This window comes from Biomphalaria glabrata, chromosome 5 (genome assembly GCF_947242115.1).
Source record: "Biomphalaria glabrata chromosome 5, xgBioGlab47.1, whole genome shotgun sequence".
Taxonomy (NCBI): domain Eukaryota; kingdom Metazoa; phylum Mollusca; class Gastropoda; family Planorbidae; genus Biomphalaria; species Biomphalaria glabrata.
In genome coordinates, this window is record NC_074715.1 from 35,889,944 (window position 1) to 35,910,556 (window position 20,613).

At 36.4% G+C, this 20,613-nt stretch overlaps 2 protein-coding genes across 8 annotated transcripts in view; one reads left to right on the forward strand and one right to left on the reverse strand.

Moving 5' to 3' along the window:
• Positions 1-15,319, reverse strand: part of LOC106064877 (uncharacterized) — a 24,300-nt gene extending 8,981 nt beyond the window's left edge. The window contains exon 1 of one of the 6 annotated variants that reach the window (XM_013223533.2): positions 15,092-15,319. The gene's annotated coding sequence lies outside the window, so the exon portion shown is untranslated. The other 5 variants (XM_056030011.1, XM_056030009.1, XM_013223525.2 and 2 more) reach the window with 5 other exon arrangements.
• Positions 8,901-20,613, forward strand: part of LOC106064858 (putative tyrosinase-like protein tyr-3) — a 29,142-nt gene continuing 17,429 nt past the window's right edge. The window contains exon 1 of one of the 2 annotated variants that reach the window (XM_013223506.2): positions 8,901-9,051. The gene's annotated coding sequence lies outside the window, so the exon portion shown is untranslated. Of the gene's footprint in view, positions 9,052-20,458; positions 20,610-20,613 lie in introns of those variants that run through there. The other variant, XM_013223498.2, reaches the window with a different exon arrangement.

Sequence of the window (20,613 nt, forward strand, 5' to 3'; positions counted from 1 at the left end):
TGATATTTAATCCTGTTTAATAAACTCAAACACTGAATTATATAATAAAGTTTTCAATGTCATAGATTAAATGCACAACAATATAAGTGATTAAAATGAATATTATGTGATAATTTGTATTTGTATATCATACTGGTATTTAAAAGTATACATTGCACATCAGGGCATTCAGTCAATAACTAGTTGTTTTTTCAAACTTAACTATGGCTCATTGCTGATTAAAAGTTATTAAAAATCATCAGTTTTGGAGAGAACGTTTTACAAAAATTGATTAATTAATAATATGAATCAGATGTACCTGAGAGAGCAAGTAACCAAACCTGGCCAACTGGCCAAACTGGCCTCAAAATAGTGGTACCTCCCGAACATTAGAACGTGAATGAAGACACTTGAAATGAGTGAGTGAATAAAACATTTCATTAGATTGGATAACAAAACTAAACATTGGTTTTTAACAGCAAGGGATATCCGAAGATTAATATCATATAACAGCTTTCAAGTTTGCTTATAATTTATGAAAACATACATGTCCGTCTCCAGAGACTATTCTGTTGTAGATGTCCGGACAGCTAGACGCAATGAGTCAAGTTAAAGTACTACTTCATGACGAGACACTAACGAAGTGTCATCGGTGTGTTGAAGAGTGGATTTGTCGGAGTCAGATTTAGCAGAAAGAAGTTTCAGGGGGAGAGAAAGGGCTACAAAATAAATGTAAAGATAAGCTAGACTGAGAAAACATTGGCAAAAAGTGGAGGGGCGTGGTGACTTTAGTCAAATAATATTGGGAAAAAAAAAAGGGGGGGGGTAATATTTTTGAAGGTCATACTATTACACGATTTTCGCGGGAGTTTGTCATGATGTTGACAGATCATTTCCTGAGAAATAAACTGATGAAATCGAAACCTAATGTTAGTAGGCTACTACACTGGTTAAGTCAGAAGTAGAATGTTAGTATTAAACAGATGATGTTGCACTCCGATTGTTAGTAGTAGACTGGCTAGATCAGAGAGAGAGAGAGCGCGTGTAAAGTAAAATCAAAGTAGCTTGAAGTCATGTGAAATACTGCAACCAATGGAATTTTTTTGACTTGAAGACAATGTATTACTGAGCGCCTGCTCGAATAAAAGACTCGATAATAGAGAACAATAAGATGAGCTCTTTTTTTTTTTTTAAAGGAAACCTCAGAATTTGCGCTATTCAATTTTAGCTTTATCATCATGGGAATCCTTGGGCCTTAGGCCTCTTTTCTTTACCTCTTTTTTGGGCTCTATGTGCCTCTTTTATGGGCCATCTCGCCTCTTTTGTGGGCTTTTTTTTTTTAATTTGTAAGTTCTCATAATTCACAAGAATTAAATCATAAACAATTGAAAAGTGATTAACCTAAAAATATAATAATAGTAATAGAAACATCATTTAATATCAAAGACATACTACCTAACCAGCCTAACCATTGAACCCACTAAAGACAGAAAAATGATACAAGTATCCTCTACTCCAGCGCTATTCAGTTTTAGCTTTATCCAAAATTAAAAAAACTGTAATTATATTTGTTTTAATTAATATTTATTATCACTTACATATCTAGTTTAACTAATATGAATAAATGTCCTAGTCTGCAATTAGAACTGAACTGATCGTCACAGTCCAATATTTTTTTAACTGGAGTGTCCAGGACAAAGTCAATGTAAAACAAAACACTCGGAGTTTTCTAGAAGACAATCTGATGAAATGTTTATTGGCTTTTAGTTGATATTTTAACTCTTTCTCTAAGTAATTATTTATCACATTCTGGTGGAATCAACGTTGGTATCGTCAGTTAGGAGAGAAAGAGTTAAACTGAGACATTTGTTTAGAACAAAACCAGATTTTTTTTTCAACATATATATAAACGTCCAATTAAAAAATAAACACACCAATGGAGGAATGTGAAGAAAACGTGATTGGTCTCTCATCTATCAAGTAACACAGTCAGTGACCTAGGATTGTACCTAATCCATGAATACAGTGCATTGAGAATAACTAGATTCGTTGATCAACAGTCAACGTGGCTCCTAGCAATACTTGATTCAAAGTGTCATGTGACTACCGTATCCGCGTGTCTTCCTCGCCAATTTAAACCCCCTCTCTCATGTAACAAAATCAAATTATTATTTTGACAGTAGCTTACTTCCGCCCCTTGTGTGAGTAACACTATTTGTTAGTATAACTATTGTTTACGGTTCAAAAGTGTGACGAGAGCTATCTCAAATCCGGTCTCTCGGATGTAACGAGACAGACTTCAACTGTTTACATCAGTAGTGGACATCCGACTCAAAGGCTTATGTTGTTGTTTTTATTTTTCAAGCTAAATTTAGAATCATAGACTATAGTTTGCGAGCTTTTCTACCACTTTCAAGAATGGTGTGAAATAAGTGCCTGCCTTTACATGGAACCAAAAAGATCCGACTAAACACAGAGTTGGTGCAGCATTGCCTCTCTTGTCTGTTAGTTTGAATGTGTGTACAAGTGATTGGGGAATGTTTTATTTTAAATAAAAATCAAATCTCAGAGATTAGAAACACGAGTTTCATCAAGGAATAACTAATTAGCTGAGAGGATATTCTTTTTAAAGAGATTGGTCTAACAATGCTTTTAAGTTCCATTTTAGACCCTTTAGTTCACCGGATAGGTAGTTCTTTTTTTTTTAACCAAAGGCGAGTGAAAATATTTTGTGTCATATAATAATAGTTATAAATTTCATTAAATATTTTATTATTCTTGTAGTTTGTTAATTAAAAATTGATTGACATCCGGCACAGAATGACACTACGCTCACAATAGAAGTGCTGGATGATTGAAACTACCATCTTTCCAAGGCTACCAACAATCAGCATAAAGTCATACACATCTATGGCAAAACTAAACCATTTACAAATTTAGATCTATTGTTTGAAACAATACCAACAATCAGCATAAAGTCATACACATCTATGGCAAAACTAAATCATTTACAAATTTAGATCTATTGTTTGAAACAATACCAACAATCAGCATAAAGTCATACACATCTATGGCAAAACTAAATCATTTACAAATTTAGATCTATTGTTTGAAACAATACCAACAATCAGCATAAAGTCATACACATCTATGGCAAAACTAAACCATTTACAAATTTAGATCTATTGTTTGAAACAATACCAACAATCAGCATAGAGTCATACACATCTATGGCAAAACTAAACCATTTACAAATTTAGATCTATTGTTTGAAACAATACCAACAATCAGCATAAAGTCATACACATCTATGGCAAAACTAAATCATTTACAAATTTAGATCTATTGTTTGAAACAATACCAACAATCAGCATAAAGTCATACACATCTATGGCAAAACTAAACCATTTACAAATTTAGATCTATTGTTTGAAACAATACCAACAATCAGCATAAAGTCATACACATCTATGGCAAAACTAAATCATTTACAAATTTAGATCTATTGTTTGAAACAATACCAACAATCAGCATAAAGTCATACACATCTATGGCAAAACTAAACCATTTACAAATTTAGATCTATTGTTTGAAAGAGATAAGTCATTGGGTGGTGATCACTTACCTTGCGGCCTCACTGAACTACAGATGTCTACACCCGAATAAAACACGTCTAGCACAAAGTTTATTTTGCACCACTTTGATTTAGATCACCGAAAGGTAACACTAGCTACATAAACACAGGGGCTGTTTACTTAGATTGATGACGCTTCTGACACCACTGTTAATTAATGATGTTTATTTGTTTTATACCAACATTCAGAAAGAGGATATTTACAGTAAGTATTCTCCATGCACTTTGTATACAACTTGCTACGGTAAAGCTTTGGTTGGGATAGAGCGATCACGAGTATGGTAAGGTGTACACAGACGAGGATGCAGAGAGGGCTGGTGATTCGTCACACAAACAACCGAATGACTAGTCCAAAATCTAAAGTAACAAATGTCACAGAAGTGAAGTAACAGATGAGTTACAACATGGTCTTGTATGATGAACTCAGTCTTGCAGTACACACAAGACTGAAAACATAGTTGAAATCATCTATCAGCTGATGGGGACTGCTTTTCAAATCGGCCCTGCCATTTTCGTATAATCCGGCCCTGCGATTGTTATATTATCAGCCATATTATCCAGCCTACGTATAGGGCCTTAGGTCCTCAGGTATTGAAGGTATTGGACGGTGGTGGTGGGGGTGGAGGCGGGCAGGATTCTAGCCCGGGCCTATCAAGATGACTGTCCAGAGCGCATACCACACGGCTAGGCAGCCGTTCATATTCTACATATAAGTAGACAAGCAGACTATATGTCATCTCAACCCTTTGCAGTGGACCTCTAAATTACTGCGTATCAGGGGCGGACTGGCTATATGAGCATTCGGGCAAATGCCCGGTGGGCCGGTACCCAAGTGGGCCGAAAGGGCACCTGAATGCCAGTAAATTGTTTCATTATTATACTCTTAAAAGGCAACACTTTGAGCGTTGATTAAATAACATTTAACGTTACACTTTTCAAGTCTAATACTAATCTAAAGCATGGTCGTTAATATCCTTCATCTGTCTATAGTGCTTATAGTAGACGTCACTAAACGACAAACAAGAAAATTAAGGCATTTATTTCTTATAGAGATCGAAGTTAGTGTGTAATGAAGGGATCAACAACAACGTTCCTATAGAGGACATGTCCAGTCACATGGAAATTCTTTTTTTTGTTTGTTTAATGGAGTTGACCCGCTACGAAGTCCTTCACAAATCTCAATTATTATCATAAACAGTGTTGAAATGTGTTGAATGGAATCAAAAGAATCTAAAAAAGAAGGAGCAGAAAATAAGTAATAATAACTATTGCTGGAATGCTGAGCAAAACAATATTACAAAGAGAGTTTATTTTATCACACAAACTCAGAGGCTGCCCCCATCGAATTCACCGATGTACAAGGAATATGCAAGCCATAGTCTTGTTTTGATCGTTTAAAGTAATAACATTTTAAAAATCATTTGGCGTTATTTTTCACATACAGGACGACACGTAGTCTTTGATAAGACTCTTCTAACTCTTCTGGAATAATTAGAGTAACGTTAACTGATCACCTAAGAACTTTAAAAAAAAAACTTTTGGGATCTTTGGGCGCCTCTGAGTCCACCCAGTCCAACAAAGCCCGTGGAGTCTGGCAACATTTGCGTCGCCCGGACCGCGACGATCCTTGGTGGAGGCTTAAAAGGTCGGAACAATCAATCATTGCGCAGAGTATAACTGGGCACTGCCCTGTTGGTGCTTACTCTGCCCGGTTCAGGCCAAATTTTGATGCCCGTTGCCGACACTGTGGAGAGTCGGTTGAGACAGTGGCGCATCTCTTGCAAGAGTGTTCGCATCTCCGAGAGCTGCGGGATAGTTTGTCTGCAGAGTCACTTGACCTGTATGGGAGCTTAAAGGCACTACCTAAGAGCAGAGTTTCTCGCCAAGGCTCTACGAGAGGACTAATCCTTTCAGTCTTGTTACCATTTGGAGTTCATCTCAAAAGTCCACCCAGCTCCAATGGGTACCTGACATTAGTTGGGGAAAAGCGGTTGGTCGCTGTGCTGACCACATTACACCCTCGTAAACCGTAGGCCACAGAAACAGATGACCTTTACATCATCTGCCATATAGACCACAAGATCTGAAAGGGGAACTTTACTTACTTTACTACTGGATAATTGTGTACTATGATTTTCACATGATTCACTTCTTAGTGTTTACATAATAAATCAATCTGCACCCCCTAAGCAGTAAGAAGATAAACTATATCTTAATCATTTATAGATTTTGTTCAAATTGTTTAATACATTTAAATCTAGATCTACGTCTGGCCTCTATTTAGTCTAATTTAGATCGGTGTCATTCACCACCTTTATAATGACAGCATTTACGAATGAACAGGCTTAACGCCATAAGTAACACTAATGCCAAGACGACAAAGTTATTGACTTATGTCGAAATACAAAGAGGCTTTGCTAGAACATCAGATTATCTTGACAGCATTTGTTTTACTGAACGCAAGGATATTAAAAACAAGTGGATATGTTCTGTTGTGTTTGTGTGTAGCTAGCTTTAAAGTTTCCAAGTTATTGAGAAAGCAGTATATGAGAGTACATTTCTCTTTCGGACCTCGCGATCTACAGGTCAGATGTTAAGATCATCTGTTTCTTTGCCAATGGCTAACGAGCAGGGTGTCATGTGGCCAGCACAATGACCAACAGCCTTTACTTTCTCAACTAAAGTCAGGTACCCGTTAAAGTTGGGTGGACCCAGGGGAGCCCTAAAAATCCCACAATTCAAAATCCTAGTCTTCACCGAGATTCCAAATCCAGGACCCCAGGTGCAGAAGCGCTTAATCACTCAGCCACCGCGCCCCCATGACCTTGTGGGATGGACAGAATGAAGAGTTGTATTTGTAAATTAAAGTTCGTATGTCTGAGAAAATGGCGAGGAGTGAAAGTGAATCCTAAACAATATGTTCGTTAATGGGAGATCTTTAGATGTCTTGAATGTGAATGTTAATGTATATGGTAGCAAGAATTTTCACAATAAGAGATTCCCCATTCCAAGTGTTATACTTTATTCATTTAGTAAGAGCGCTTATCAAAAAGTTTCAAAATCATCTAATAAATTATTCATATACCAACTACTTTCGATACATTATTAAAATGTACACTATGATTTTGAGGTCAGGTATGATTGGACGCTCAACATGTGGCATACAACTTGTAGGCCGGAATGTACAGAAATGCCCGGGCCGATTTTGACTCCCAGTCCGCCCCTGCTGCGTATGATACAAACCTATGGGTCCCGTTTTACATTTAACAAGTATGTTAACAAACATGTTCATTATCAAAAATACATTTAGAAAATTCGCAGCTATAACTAGGGGAAAGCACCGCTCAATCGCTACCCCTAATTCTAGTTATTGCAAGGCTTACCCCTGTTAGCTTTGTAAATTTACCAATATAAAACAAATTAAGACTTATTGATAAACTTATTAGGTTTAAAAGATGTACAAGTTTTTGACCAAAATGACAGAATGAATTGATTTAAGCAGGGGCGGACTGGGTATCAAAATCGGCCCAGGCATTACCATATAAACCGGCCCACAAATGGCATGTCATATATTTTCGGGGTGGGGGGGGGATTTTCGCCACACTACACAATTTATATATATATATATATATATATATATATATATATTAGTGTGTGTGTATATGTAATTAATCTTTATTACATTCTGATCTTTCATTCTTTCAAAGTTTTTTCAACCCTATAATACTCTCTTCCTATAATTAGTGGAAAGACAGTACACACCGCCAAAGGGCATCTAGGGAGTCCGGGGGAGCGCTGTGAGCTAAAGTTTCCCTTTCAGACAATGAGGTCTGGGGCAAGGGTTGGTTTGAAGACCCTCCCCTCCCGGCTACGCCAATGTGTTATATTATAGGTGTTAGCCTAATTCTCTTCAAAATATATAAAGTTTGATAACGCATCGAAAACTGGATGTATCCATTCGTAGGCTTACATAATGTATTCTATTTATACATGTATGTAGTCTGAAAACTATAAACAATACAATAACAGCCTAATTTTTTGAAGCTTTTTGGTATTACTTATAGATTACAGACATTTTTAAAAAAATAAGACTATTACGACTTACGCATTTCATGTGTTAATCTAGTCATGCATGTTGATCTGTGACTTAAAATATGCTAAATCATTGGTTTTCCTGGCTGACTCAGGCAACCCATTCCATTAAAAGATAAGAGAAAGCAGAACGGTTAAAGAGGCACTTACTTAATGTGAAAAGCTCTTGCTTCCTCTTAGTACAAAAACGCGGTTTGTATATGAATATACCTGATACCATGACCCATTATTTAAAATATAAATCTCCTTTCATTAAATATCGGATGTGACAGCGCTATATAAATTATTGCAATAATTTTCATCATTAACGACTTCATACTAAGCATAAATTTGCCATTAATTATAATAGTATAAATATTGATTTAGATCTAGATTTATTTTTTAATTAAATATTTTTTTTGTAAGCCTTAAGTGTAGTATTTTTAGATCTATGTTATTAAAAATAAACAAAAAGAAACTTACTTTTTCTTTTCAAATCGCAGAAAGTAGAGCTTTATACCCATATTGCGCTGTAAATAAGTTGGGTGGTTTGCAATTTCGCGGCTGTGTGTATGTGTTAAAGTTAATTTCTATTAAGTATTGTTAAGAAGCTAATTGTCGCGCCTTTTGCTGCGTTATATCAATGTTTTCTAACTTAACCTCTCTCAACCCTCTTTTTGGTTAAATTTCATTGGAACCATTAAAAGACGGGGAAGGGAAGGAGCAAAAAAAAAAAGGGAGTGCCATCAAAGGCCCATGCCGACCAGCAAAAGGATTAGGCCAAACGCAGCCTCGAAGACATCAAAGCAGTCCATGCCGCTCTTGCATAGCAGAAAGTACGGTCTAACGTTTTGCAAATGATAATATGTACAGTGTATAGTGTATTTTTCTTGATATTCTTGTTGAATTTCAAACAAAATTAATTGTAATAAGAATTTAAAAAAAAACAACAACAATAAAACATGTTCGGGCCTTTGTGTCTTGCTGCTGTCACTTTTTTTTAAGTTGTCTGCATTGAAATTTTTTTTTTCTTTGGTCGCGACCAGACCGGCCCATTTGGTACCGTCCCACCGGGCATTTGCCCGTTTGCCCATATAGCCAGCCCGCCCCTGGATTTAAACGAATTATAAAAACAAAAAATGATTCTATTGGATCTATAGGATCTTAAAAAATGTTGGCTTAATGATTCATAATCGCATACACTGTAAGGATTGAGGCTCACATGAAACGTATGCGAGTTGGACTGTCGTTTGGTCAACTCGATGGTCCTGGGTTCATACCCTGTCCTCTGCCGTCCAGCGTTGTCCTGCAGGAGGTTTGGACTAGAAAGTAGATTATCTTCAGCTCCGGAGGATATTCCGAAACATGTAAGACATTTAACACATGTATTCGAATATGTTTTATTCAATAATTACGTAAAATGTATTAGACTATTAGAATACAGATTTTAAAAAACAGAAAGAATAGAACTTTTCGCTAGAAAATCGTAAATAGTAAAAAAAAAAACAATTCGATAATTAAAAGATACAAGTTTGAAATATTCGTACTTTTAGCTTAAAATTTCTTCGTAGAAGAAAGGTAGATTGAAAGAAAATGTAGACTGGTGCAATCGTGTGTATTGAATCTTTAGTACAGATAGAGCGTTAAATCAATGACCTATGTAACAAAAGCCAATGCTCCTTTATTTTTGAATGTTTATGTCTCTCCCGAAATTCAAAACGAAGATTTACTAGAAATGGACGGTTTATGTTGTTAATGTCATATATATATATATATATATATATATATATATATATATATATATATATATATATATATATATAGTCACGCTTAGCGGACACACATTTATTTATTTATTTATTTTTCGAACTAGGGAAAAATATTGTACTTGACTGAAGTGGTGGTGTAAGCTGAATTAGTCCCCTTTGTAGGTCGCCACTTTAAAGTAAGTTTTTAACAAACAAAAGATAACTATACAATCTTCTATTTTCATAAGCACCCCACTAGCAGATTGGTTAGTATGTTGGCTTGAGGAGATTTAATCCATGAGTTCGAATTCAGGTCGTTCCACCTTTTTTTGTTTTTATAAACGCTTTAAAAAAGCGATTACGGTAAAATTCCCCCAGATATACCTTTCTTTCTTCCACCCCCCCCCCCCCCCCCCAAATGTTTCTAGTTGGTCCAGATAAATGATAAGATCCTAGTGTAGTGAGAAAGTAGCGCTATTCAAAAACAATTGGTAAAAATAGTTGAAATGGCGCAGATTTCTTGATTTTAGTCTAAATCTATTCCAACTTGAATGACATGACTGATCCAAACCAATGGATACAATTATATTTCGGATCCACTTTTAAATTGTTGTTCTTGTTTTGTTTTCTCTATTGCATTATTTGCTCTTGTTGCTATTGGTATTATTTTGATTTTGTCTTTATTATTTTTTTCATTACTACGTGAATTTGGCTCCGTTTATATAAAAATTAATTTAACAAAAAGTACTTGTTCCTGAACTACATTCTATGAGTACAGACGTTTTTGAATATTTTTTGTTATCTGGGCATGTGCAGTCTATTTTGTAATCGAGAGAGTCTTTTTTGAACGTTGGATACTTCCAGAAGGATAATTTGTAAATAGTCAATGCAGACATCCAAATAAGTTTCACACCTGTATGGTCTGCACAGACATCCGAGACTGATTCATTTGTATATAGTCTGTAGAGAGCTTGAAATTAGCTGCTTGTCGCAAGAAGCAGGGCCGAGTCTATGGCCATTGCTACCTCCTGTTGGTCGGTGTAAGTGTTTAAAAAAGGTGTATGCAAGTGTTTACTCAGTTGTATGTGTGTGTGTGTGTGTGTGGGGGGGGGTTATGGGCCTGGATCACAGACTTTATAATTAGAAAGACGCCCTCAAATTAAAACGTACATGAGTAACATGGCCAGGTAAACAGACAATCACTGGTCCAAAGTCCCCCCCGCTCCCCCTCCAACTTCTTTTTTTCTAACCCAGCCGCCCCCCCCCCCCCTCTGAAGTCAGAGGTATATTTTAAAAGAGAACTTGCTTGGGGACTTGACTCTGAAGTCAGAGGTATATTTTAAAAGAGAACTTGCTTGGGGACTTGACTCTCAAGTCAGAGGTATATTTTAAAAGAGAACTTGCTTGGGGACTTGACTCTGAAGTCAGAGGTATATTTTAAAAGAGAACTTGCTTGGGGACTTGACTCTGAAGTCAGAGGTATATTTTAAAAGAGAACTTCCTTGGGGACTTGACTCTGAAGTCAGAGGTATATTTTAAAAGAGAACTTGCTTGGGGACTTGACTCTGAAGTCAGAGGTATATTTTAAAAGAGAACTAGCTAGGACTTGACTCTGAAGTCAGAGGTATGTTTTAAAAGAGAACTAGCTAGGACTTGACTCTGAAGTCAGAGGTATATTTTAAAAGAGAACTAGCTAGGACTTGACTCTGAAGTCAGAGGTATATTTTAAAAGAGAACTAGCTAGGACTTGACTCTGAAGTCAGGGGTATATTTTAAAAGAGAACTTGCTTGGGGACTTGACTCTGAAGTCAGAGGTATATTTTAAAAGAGAACTTGCTTGGGGACTTGACTCTGAAGTCAGAGGTATATTTTAAAAGAGAACTTGCTTGGGGAATTGACTCTGAAGTCAGAGGTATATTTTAAAAGAGAACTTGCTAGGACTTGACTCTGAGGTCAGAGGTATTTTTTAAAAGAGAACTTGCTAGGGGACTTGACTCTGAAGTCAGAGGTATATTTGATGTCTAGATGCAAACAAATGTTTCCATTCAGTTGTATAAACACGGAAACAGTTTCTTGTTGCCATGTGCTACAAATGAAACAACACAAAAAAAAAAAAAACAGATCAGCACTCCTTTTCTCTCTCTCTCTCTCTCTTCAATTTCTTTCCCTCTTTCTCTCTCTTTTTCATTTTTTTTCTTTCATAACTTCTCTCTCCTTTTCACTTTGTTCCATCATATTCTCTCTCCCCCTTTTTCACTTTATTTCTTCCATATTCTTTCTCTCTTTTTCACTTTGTTCCATATTCTCTCTCTCTTTTTTTCACGTTATTTTTTTCATATTCTCTCTCTCTCTCTTTCACTTTCTTTCTCTCCCCCGCCCCTATCTCTCTCTCCCTCTCTCTCTGTCACTTTCAGTTTATGTGTCTGTGCTAATGTGCTTTCGGTTTGAAAACAGCACAAAGTGAAGCAAAGTTATCTTCTTTTCAGAGATGTCTAGCAGATTCATAAGTCAATCGCATTATTCTTTACATTATATTAAATTAAATTCCTTATTGTAAAAATATTTTGACATGCAATTGTAACCATTTGAAATTATGCAACTTTTACGTTGAAATGTATGTATACAGTTTAATCATGTATTTTTAACTTAAACATACTGTCGGCTGGGCGGACCCCCTGTCATAGAAGGTGCAACGTCCAGACAAAGTTGGGGGGGGGGGGGAGACCAAAAATGTTTTTCATTGTAATTAACAATCCATGCATAAATATTTTTTTTTAAATAAATACCCAGATCGGGATATTAACCAATGCATCTATCATACCAATATGAACAAGCAAGTGTGTTTTTTTAATTACAATTTTATGAATCTAAATACTTATAGTGTTTCACTTTTGTCCTTAGAGTTTTGTGCTAGCTTTAAAAGTTTCAATGTGAATTCGTATTTGGGAGACGTGTTGACTTATAAGATAAGAGAACATATTGTGTATGCCATTAAGTCATTGCAGTATAAAAATATTCTCTTATTAATAAGGTTGATCTATGCAGCAGTATCGCATTTATATTTGCTTAAGTCGACCCCACACATGTCAAACAAATGTATTATAGAGGATTACATTGTCCTTGATTATTGGGAAAACACCAGTTTCTCCCCTTGCCACTGTGCCATTCAGTGTTTTAGTATTGTCAAGTGAAATAAAGATTACTACGTCATAGGACAAACGTCTTGCAGGACGGCGGAGAATAACGAAGGGTGGCGGAGAATTACGAAGGGCGGAGTTCGAATCTGGTACTTTTGAGACAAAAGTCTGAAGGGCAGAGCGAGCCGCCATTTAGAACCAGATCCCTTTAGTTATGGAACTTTACACAAATGCTGAAATCATTACGTTCATGTATAAGTGTAAATTATTAGTAAGGGAACATATTTTACAAAGCTTTTATCCACTCACTCTGTCTTTCTGTATGTCTGTCTGGCCAACAGTTTGCGCACGTTTTTTCTCCCACGACAATTACCGAATCAAGTTGAAAATTTGCAGAATGATTTCTTTGACCTGACAACGTAAGAATTAGTTTTTAAAAAATCTATTAGTTAATTAATTATTGGTAATTATTTATTAATTATTTTTTTTGTTATCTTGAACAAGTGAAAGAAATTGTACTTGAATAAAGTGTTGGGTTAAGCTGAATTGGTCCCCTTAATAGGTCGCCGCTTTAAAATAAGTTTGCAACAAACAATAGATAACTATACAATCTTCTATTTTCATAAGCACCTCACTAGCAGATTGGTTAGTATGTCGGCTTCAGGAGGCTTAATCCATGAGTTCGAATTCAGGTCGTTCTTCCCTTTTTTGAATAAATGCTTTAAAAAAAATACTTCTAATTGCTCAGATTTTTTTCCGCTACATCTATTGCAAATTCAATTACATAATTAATCCAAACTTTGATCCTAACTTATTGATACAATTACACTTTGTTCAAACTTTAGTTTTTCTCTCATCATATTGGGATAATGGTATTAAGAAAATATGTAATTATAGAGATAGTGAGTTATTTTCTTTAAATTTTATTTTCAAGATTGATGTCAATGATCTAACACACACTTAAATAAATAAAACAAATTATGCAAAAATAACGTTTAAATTTGGGTCTTACTTTGAAGAAAAATACATTTATATTACCTTTACAGTAAGCACACTCTATCACTGAATACAGAAAAGTAATTTAATTTAGCTTACCTGTAAAAAAAAATATGGATTAATCCCCCTCGTACATATTATGGGAATAAAAATAGCATACAGAAATGAAAACATGTATTGTCTCCCCTCTTTGTGATTTGTTCGCCTGTAAAGAAATGTCTAAGGCTGGAACCAAGTGTTAAAGAGTTGGTTTGAAAAAGTACAAAGAGGACGATGGCGATTGAGAACAGAACCCTAACATCCGGTGTTCACCCATGCTGCTAAGGTTGGAACCAGGCAGAGGGCAGGTCCGGTGAGAGGCAACCAGGTAGCCGGTTAAAAGAATCGAATGGGAAGCACGCGGGGGCCTGTTGACTTGCCGTTGTAGATAGAAAACACATTTAAGTTCCGATGGTGAGCTGATAATTCCCCACCTTTTTCTTTGCCCCTCTCCGCTACTCCCCCTCCAGACCCTGTCGGATGAACTAGACGCTGATTTAAGTGGCTGACCTAGTAAACAGACAACAGGCGAGTGTGTTGAGTCTGCTGGAATCAGGTGCAGGTCACGCTCATGAACGCGTGCCTGTAATACAGGAAATCATAACTTGCATGAATGGTAACTTCAGGTCTAATACTTCTGTCTTCAGTGAATAACTTGTTGACGTGTATACATACATCCCTCTATACACACACTCATCCACCTAACATAAACTTGCACTCTCTTCCTCACACAAAACATACAAACACACACATACACACACACTTCTCACATAATCATTCACCTCCCCCCACACACACACACCCTTCCTCTAAAACATGAATCCTTTCTTCATACAAACACACATCTTTCCCACACAAACACTCACACTTCGTAGACAAGCACACACCTTTCCCATATAAACATGCACTCTTTCCCCATACAAAACATACAACCCCACAGTTATAAAAAAAATTCCCTACAAACACATACACTTCCCTCCCACCCACACCCACACACACACAAACTCCCATCATATCAGAAATTATCAGAAATTATACTCACGCTAATATAGATGATTCTACTTTGATCTGAGAGGCGGGGGGGGGGGACAAAACAATGTCATGGCTAAATGCACGAGTAAAATAAATGTCCAATTCCTCCTTTATTCTTCTATGTAGATTTTCACCAACAGATAATATCGCGGGCAGCGCTGACCAGTTTAATTCATTGGACGTAATTATCTTCTCTTTAGTAAGACCGTCTGTAGTTGGTTAGCAGAAACACGTTTTCTATTGTACAGATTCTTAGTTACAGAATGACTCTCGAGTCATCAGGTGGTCACACACTTAACCACAAGCAAACACACACTCTGTCATCCCTTTCAGTTTCACTCTTACCCTCCAAGTCGTAAGTTTAAAGTTAAATAAGAAAAGAAAAGAAGGAATGTATCTTTAAATGAGGAGAATTCATTTTGGTGTAAAAGCAACTATTTTAAAACTCTCCTTACCTTGATCTGATTCTGTTAATTCCAGCAGGTAAGACTACACACAGGTTCGAATAGAGTCTCTGGACCCGAGTCAACAGAATAGATAGAAAGCAAAGAAAGAATGCACTTGTTTTTGGTTGTGTGTCTACGCAAGTATGTGTGTGTGTGTGATTGTGGCTAGTTAGGTGTGCTCGCAGGCCTTGCTATATGTGTGTGTGAGGAAAAGATTAACAGAGAAAAAGAGAGCAAGAGACACAGAGAGAGAAAAGAGCGAGAGAGAGAGACAGAGCGAGAAGTGAGATAGAGAGAGAGACAGACACACAGAGAGACAGAGAAATAGCGAGAAAGAGAGAAAGAAGAGAGAGATGATGTTGAAGAAATAAAATGAATGTATAATGCAACCTTTCATGCATCTACCAGAGAGTACTGTGGAGAGTAATGGAGAGACAGAATGATAGAACGAGGTGGAGGGATAAACACTTTGTTGGTGAACTTGGTTCATACAAAACACAAAGGAAATGCTTACATTGTAGAACGACCATAATGCATCAAAGCAGAAAAATGGTTTCCTTAGGGCATACACAAAAATCTTCCACCTCGAATCTCTAGCTAGAGCTGTTAGTGGACGCGACCATGGCTACAACCACATTGTGGGCATACCTATATTACCTTTAGACAACAAGAATGCTGGCGACCAGTACACAACAATAAATTGACCAAGGCCCAAGCTATTATAACAATCTAGTCGGATAGAAAGATAATTAAATGAAAGACAGACGTGGGAACCATATTGAAATCTGTTTTACCATCCAGAAAAATATCAATTATTAAAATTTACAAAAAAAAAAACGAATAGAAATTTCTCATCTCATCTTATCTTATCTTATAAAACCCCCATAATATCTAGGTTTTATAATGATGAAAAATGTATAATAGAACCCACATGTTGATACAATAATTAATAATGAAATACAGCTATTAAGTAAAAAAGTATGAAGTATCACATCTAGACCTCGCCATCTATGGAGCTAATGAGGTAAAGGTCATATGTTTCTAAGACCTTTGGTTAATGAGTGTGTCAAATGGCCAGCATAACGACCAACCGCCTTTGCTTTACCCAACAAATGTTGGTTGTACTTGGGCGTCCTAAAAATCCCGAAAATATTTTTTCCACCAATCAAACAAGAACATAAAACTAAAAGGCTATTTCAGCCGTGGTTGGACCAAAGCTACAACATGCGTCCTTTGTTGTGACTCCTCCAGTCAAGACAACATAAACAAACTACGACAGACGTAAAGTAGAGCCGCGAGATTTAAAACAAATAAATTTGCATATTTAACTGGGAAAGCAACATTAGTTAAACCACTCAACTAAGAGACACTTCAGGACAGACAACTAAACAACCACGTAGCAATAATGCATAAAATACTCCACCATACCTATACAGTTAAATTTAACACAACACAAGAAAATACTCAACCATACCTATACAGTTCAATTGAACACAACACAAGAAAATATAACTCAACCATACTGTAACGTATTTCTGAATCTTCTGGCTAAATGTATTAGTAGGCACATAAAGAAAAACACTGCAAAGAACTTGACGACTAAACTTTCAGTTTCATATAGCTTTAATGACTATTAACTCTAACAATTCGTCACTGTAACATGTAGCGTAGAAGACTTGTACAATATCTGTCAGTTTACAGCTCAAGTCCACTGTAGTTCGCTGTATAGACTTTAACGACAGTAGTCCACTCCTGTTAACTCTACCCTAGTTAACTTGCATCGAGTCGTACACATTTCTCTTCTACTGTCTCGCACAGTAGACAACAGTACCGACGACTCACTCACGACTGACTTTAACATTAACTCTCTAGCTTATATAGAGTCCCTAATCGCTTCTCCAAAGTTGCACAAACACTGCTTGTATCTTCTGGAATAACACGTGAGGAAACGTCACATCCTGTCTTTATTTATACATGTAGATTCCAGAGAACACTCGCTGCAGTGTCATCAAGTCGGGGTCACACGTAGTGACCTTTATCTGTCACTGTTCATTAGTAACTGTCCCCCTACTTAGATCTGTTCGTCCCCTGCAACAACATGTGAGGACACGTCACATCCTGTCTTTGTTTGTACATGTAGATTCCAGAAAACACTCGCTGCTGTGTCATCTCGCCGGGGTCATACGTTGACCTCTACCTATCACTGTTCATTTGTAACAATACCTTTAAAGTTAAATTGAACACAACACAAGAAAATACTCAACCATACCTATACAGTTGAATTTAACACAAGAAATACTCAGAACGACACAAGTATAGAGGCACATTTCTGATGTCATATGGTAACGTAAGTTACTCCTCAAGAAGCGGGTTGCCTGAATCAGCCAGAAAATGCAATGACTTTACGAATATTAAACCTCTAATTAACATGCAATGCTAGATTAACAATCTGTTTTGAAGGAACTTTTGTGAAATATAAAATATAAATGTATGTAGTAGATAGTACAGATAGTACAGATAGGACAGATAGTACAGATAGGACAGATAGTACAGATTACTTGACATCACAAACTTCCAGGTTTCCTTTATTTATATAGTTCGCAAACTTAGCGTTTCATTTGAATCAACTCTTTATATCCACACATACGCCAGCTTCATAAGAGTCTCTATCTGCAGATTGGGACAGATCTGACCATATGACAACGGAGTCAACCAAAAAAAAAAAAAAAACAAACAGAAAAAACAACAACAATATTTTAAAAATTATATACATAGGCCTATATATTAAGTGTAAGTGTATCAATTAGTTTGGATCAGTCATGTGATTAATGTGTAAGAGATCTAGACTAACAACAATATGTCTGTGCGATTATACATTTTTACTTATTGTTTTTGTTTATGCTTTAACCTTTCTCAATGCGCAACGATCATATCACTTGTCTGGACCAGTTGGGATAGGAGGGGGCGGTGTGACTGTATTTTTTTTTTTAAAGTTGTATTACTGGAATTTGGACTAGGGAGCTCAAGCCTAATCAAGGTGACTTATTTAACTTACACCACCACATCTGTCAAGTAAATTTCTTTTCCTTGTTTGATACTAAAAAAAAATATTACCAATAGACAATAATTAATTCACTAATATTTATCGACGTACAAGAGATAATTGTGCAAAATTTCCACTTAAACCTCGATTGGGTGTGGGAGAAATAAAGTGTACAAACCTTTTACCTGACACACAATGAGTTGATATACAACTTGTTAAAAAAAAGATGGCTGTGGCCTATTCTTAAGCGTCAAAGTTGGCCACAGTTTGTGCATGTGAATGCACTCGTTTTAAGGCTGATTGAAATGGCAGCTTTCTTTTTCTTCCCTTAAGGCCATTTTGCTTATCTTTTTCTCGTACCAGGGCACACAGTGTTTCTGTTCGATCTTGAGCTATTTTCTCCCCACATACATTCATTATGTCTAGCTCTCAGATCTAGCCAGCAGACATCTCTATAGGTTACTGGGTTTGTCTTGGGCGTCCCTTGGGTCTGACTCCTTCAGCAAGCTTAGGATGTCCTTAGGATATGCGGATGACATGTCCGAGCCAACGTGGTCTATCTTGTGCTAAAATAACATAGATACTGTGCGTATTGGCCAATATCAAAGCTTATTGGTTGGAGACACAATCCATCCAGGAAATGGACATTATGCTGACAGCTCATGTAAATATTATTTCATCTGTTTATACCCGATTTCAATGTCGGTAAGCTTGAGCCAATTCAGATCAACGCAGAACGAATAGTTCCAGTGGCGTAGCTAGGAATTAGCCATCATTGGAACCTATTGGCTTGACCTGTTTGGGGGCCCTGCATTTTGCGTAATATTTAATATTTAATGTAAAAAAAATTCAAACCCTTGTTTGGGGGCCCCCTCATGTGTAGGCCCGGGGAGATTTTCAAATAACCCCCCCCCGACCCTCCACCCTAGCTACGCCACTGGATAGTTCTGAGCAAAACAGGACGTGATTTTGTTCTCTTGCATACATTCCATTGTCTCCCTGTGAATCCTAGAGTTAACTACAAGATGGCCTCATTTTGTCATCAGTTCAACAGTGCGTCTATAGCAATGGAATACACTCGTATCTAACTGAACTGATAACTCCATATAGCCCTCAGTGAGCTCTGCCCTTTATGGAATCAACGCATTTTTCTTATTAAAAGTTCAGATTTGCAGCTTTTTCGGTACATGTATTAAAGGTTTGAATCTCACTCCCCAATAAGCTCAGACAAACAGCATGCCTCACTACATACAAGAAAAACATTAAGACCAACCACGCAAAAATGTTTGTGTGCTGATGTAAGATTTTAACTCTCGTTACAAAGCTTATATCAAAAATCAAATTGTCTAATAAAAAGTTTGTACACGTTATTTCTCCCACACCCAATCTGGAATCAAGCTGAAATTTTGCACAAATATTTCTTTTACCTGACAACACAGGAATCAATTAAAAAAAAAACGAATAGCCAATTTACTATTGTTAATTAGTTATTTTGTTTGGTTTCTGGAATAAGGGAAAGAAATTTTACTTGACTGATAAAGTGGTATAAGTTGAATTAGTCCCCTTTATTGTTTGTAAAAAGAAGTTTTCAGATAACTATAAATAACTACAAAACCTATTTTCAGAAGCAGCTTCCTGGCACAGTGGTTACCGTATTGGCTTAAGTAGACTGAGGAGGTCGTAGCACTTGAGTTCGAAGTCTGGTCGCTCACTTTTTTAAATAAATACATTTAAAAAGCGATCACCCAGATATTCCTTTCTTTCTCTCCCTTCTAACTGGGCTAGACAAATGATAGGATCATAGCGTATTCACAAAGCTAAAAGCGTGAAATTGCACTAAACACCGAAATTTATAACAAATTTAATTACATAATTGATCAAACTAACGGTCACAATTACATTTAATATAAGCTTTTTTTTTTTTTTTAAGTTTTTTTTTTTTTTTTTTTTGTATTTTGCCCTTTTTATATCTATCCTGAGACTACATTATATTTGTTAACATCGTTGTATAAATAAAAAATTAATATTATTATCGTATTATTATAAGATCTACATGCCTGGAAAAGAATCTTTTGAACACCCTATACTATTGAGGAAAGCCATGCAGACGTTGTCGGCTGATAGAAATAGTCGAACGAAGAGATTGTCGAATGTTCTCTGATATTGAAGAATGATATCAAAGATTGTCGAATGTCAATTGAGAAGTTTCCGCATGATCCTCAGCAGTTTCATTGAGAACAACAAACAAACAAGCCAGATGGCTTTAAATCGTTAAAGAGTCAACAGTTGATCCCTGTCTCTGTTGTGTTGGCATCTTGTGTTTTTATTTTTAAATTTGAGAGGTGCATCTTTTCTTCTTGGTGTACTAACTGTACTTATTGATCTCCCTTGGAGATTGCCTTGAGTAAATTAAGTCGTACAGCCTCAATCAATAGAGTTAGTTGAGGATATGCCCCTCGCTAATTACTTCAACGTTTAAGACTGGTAG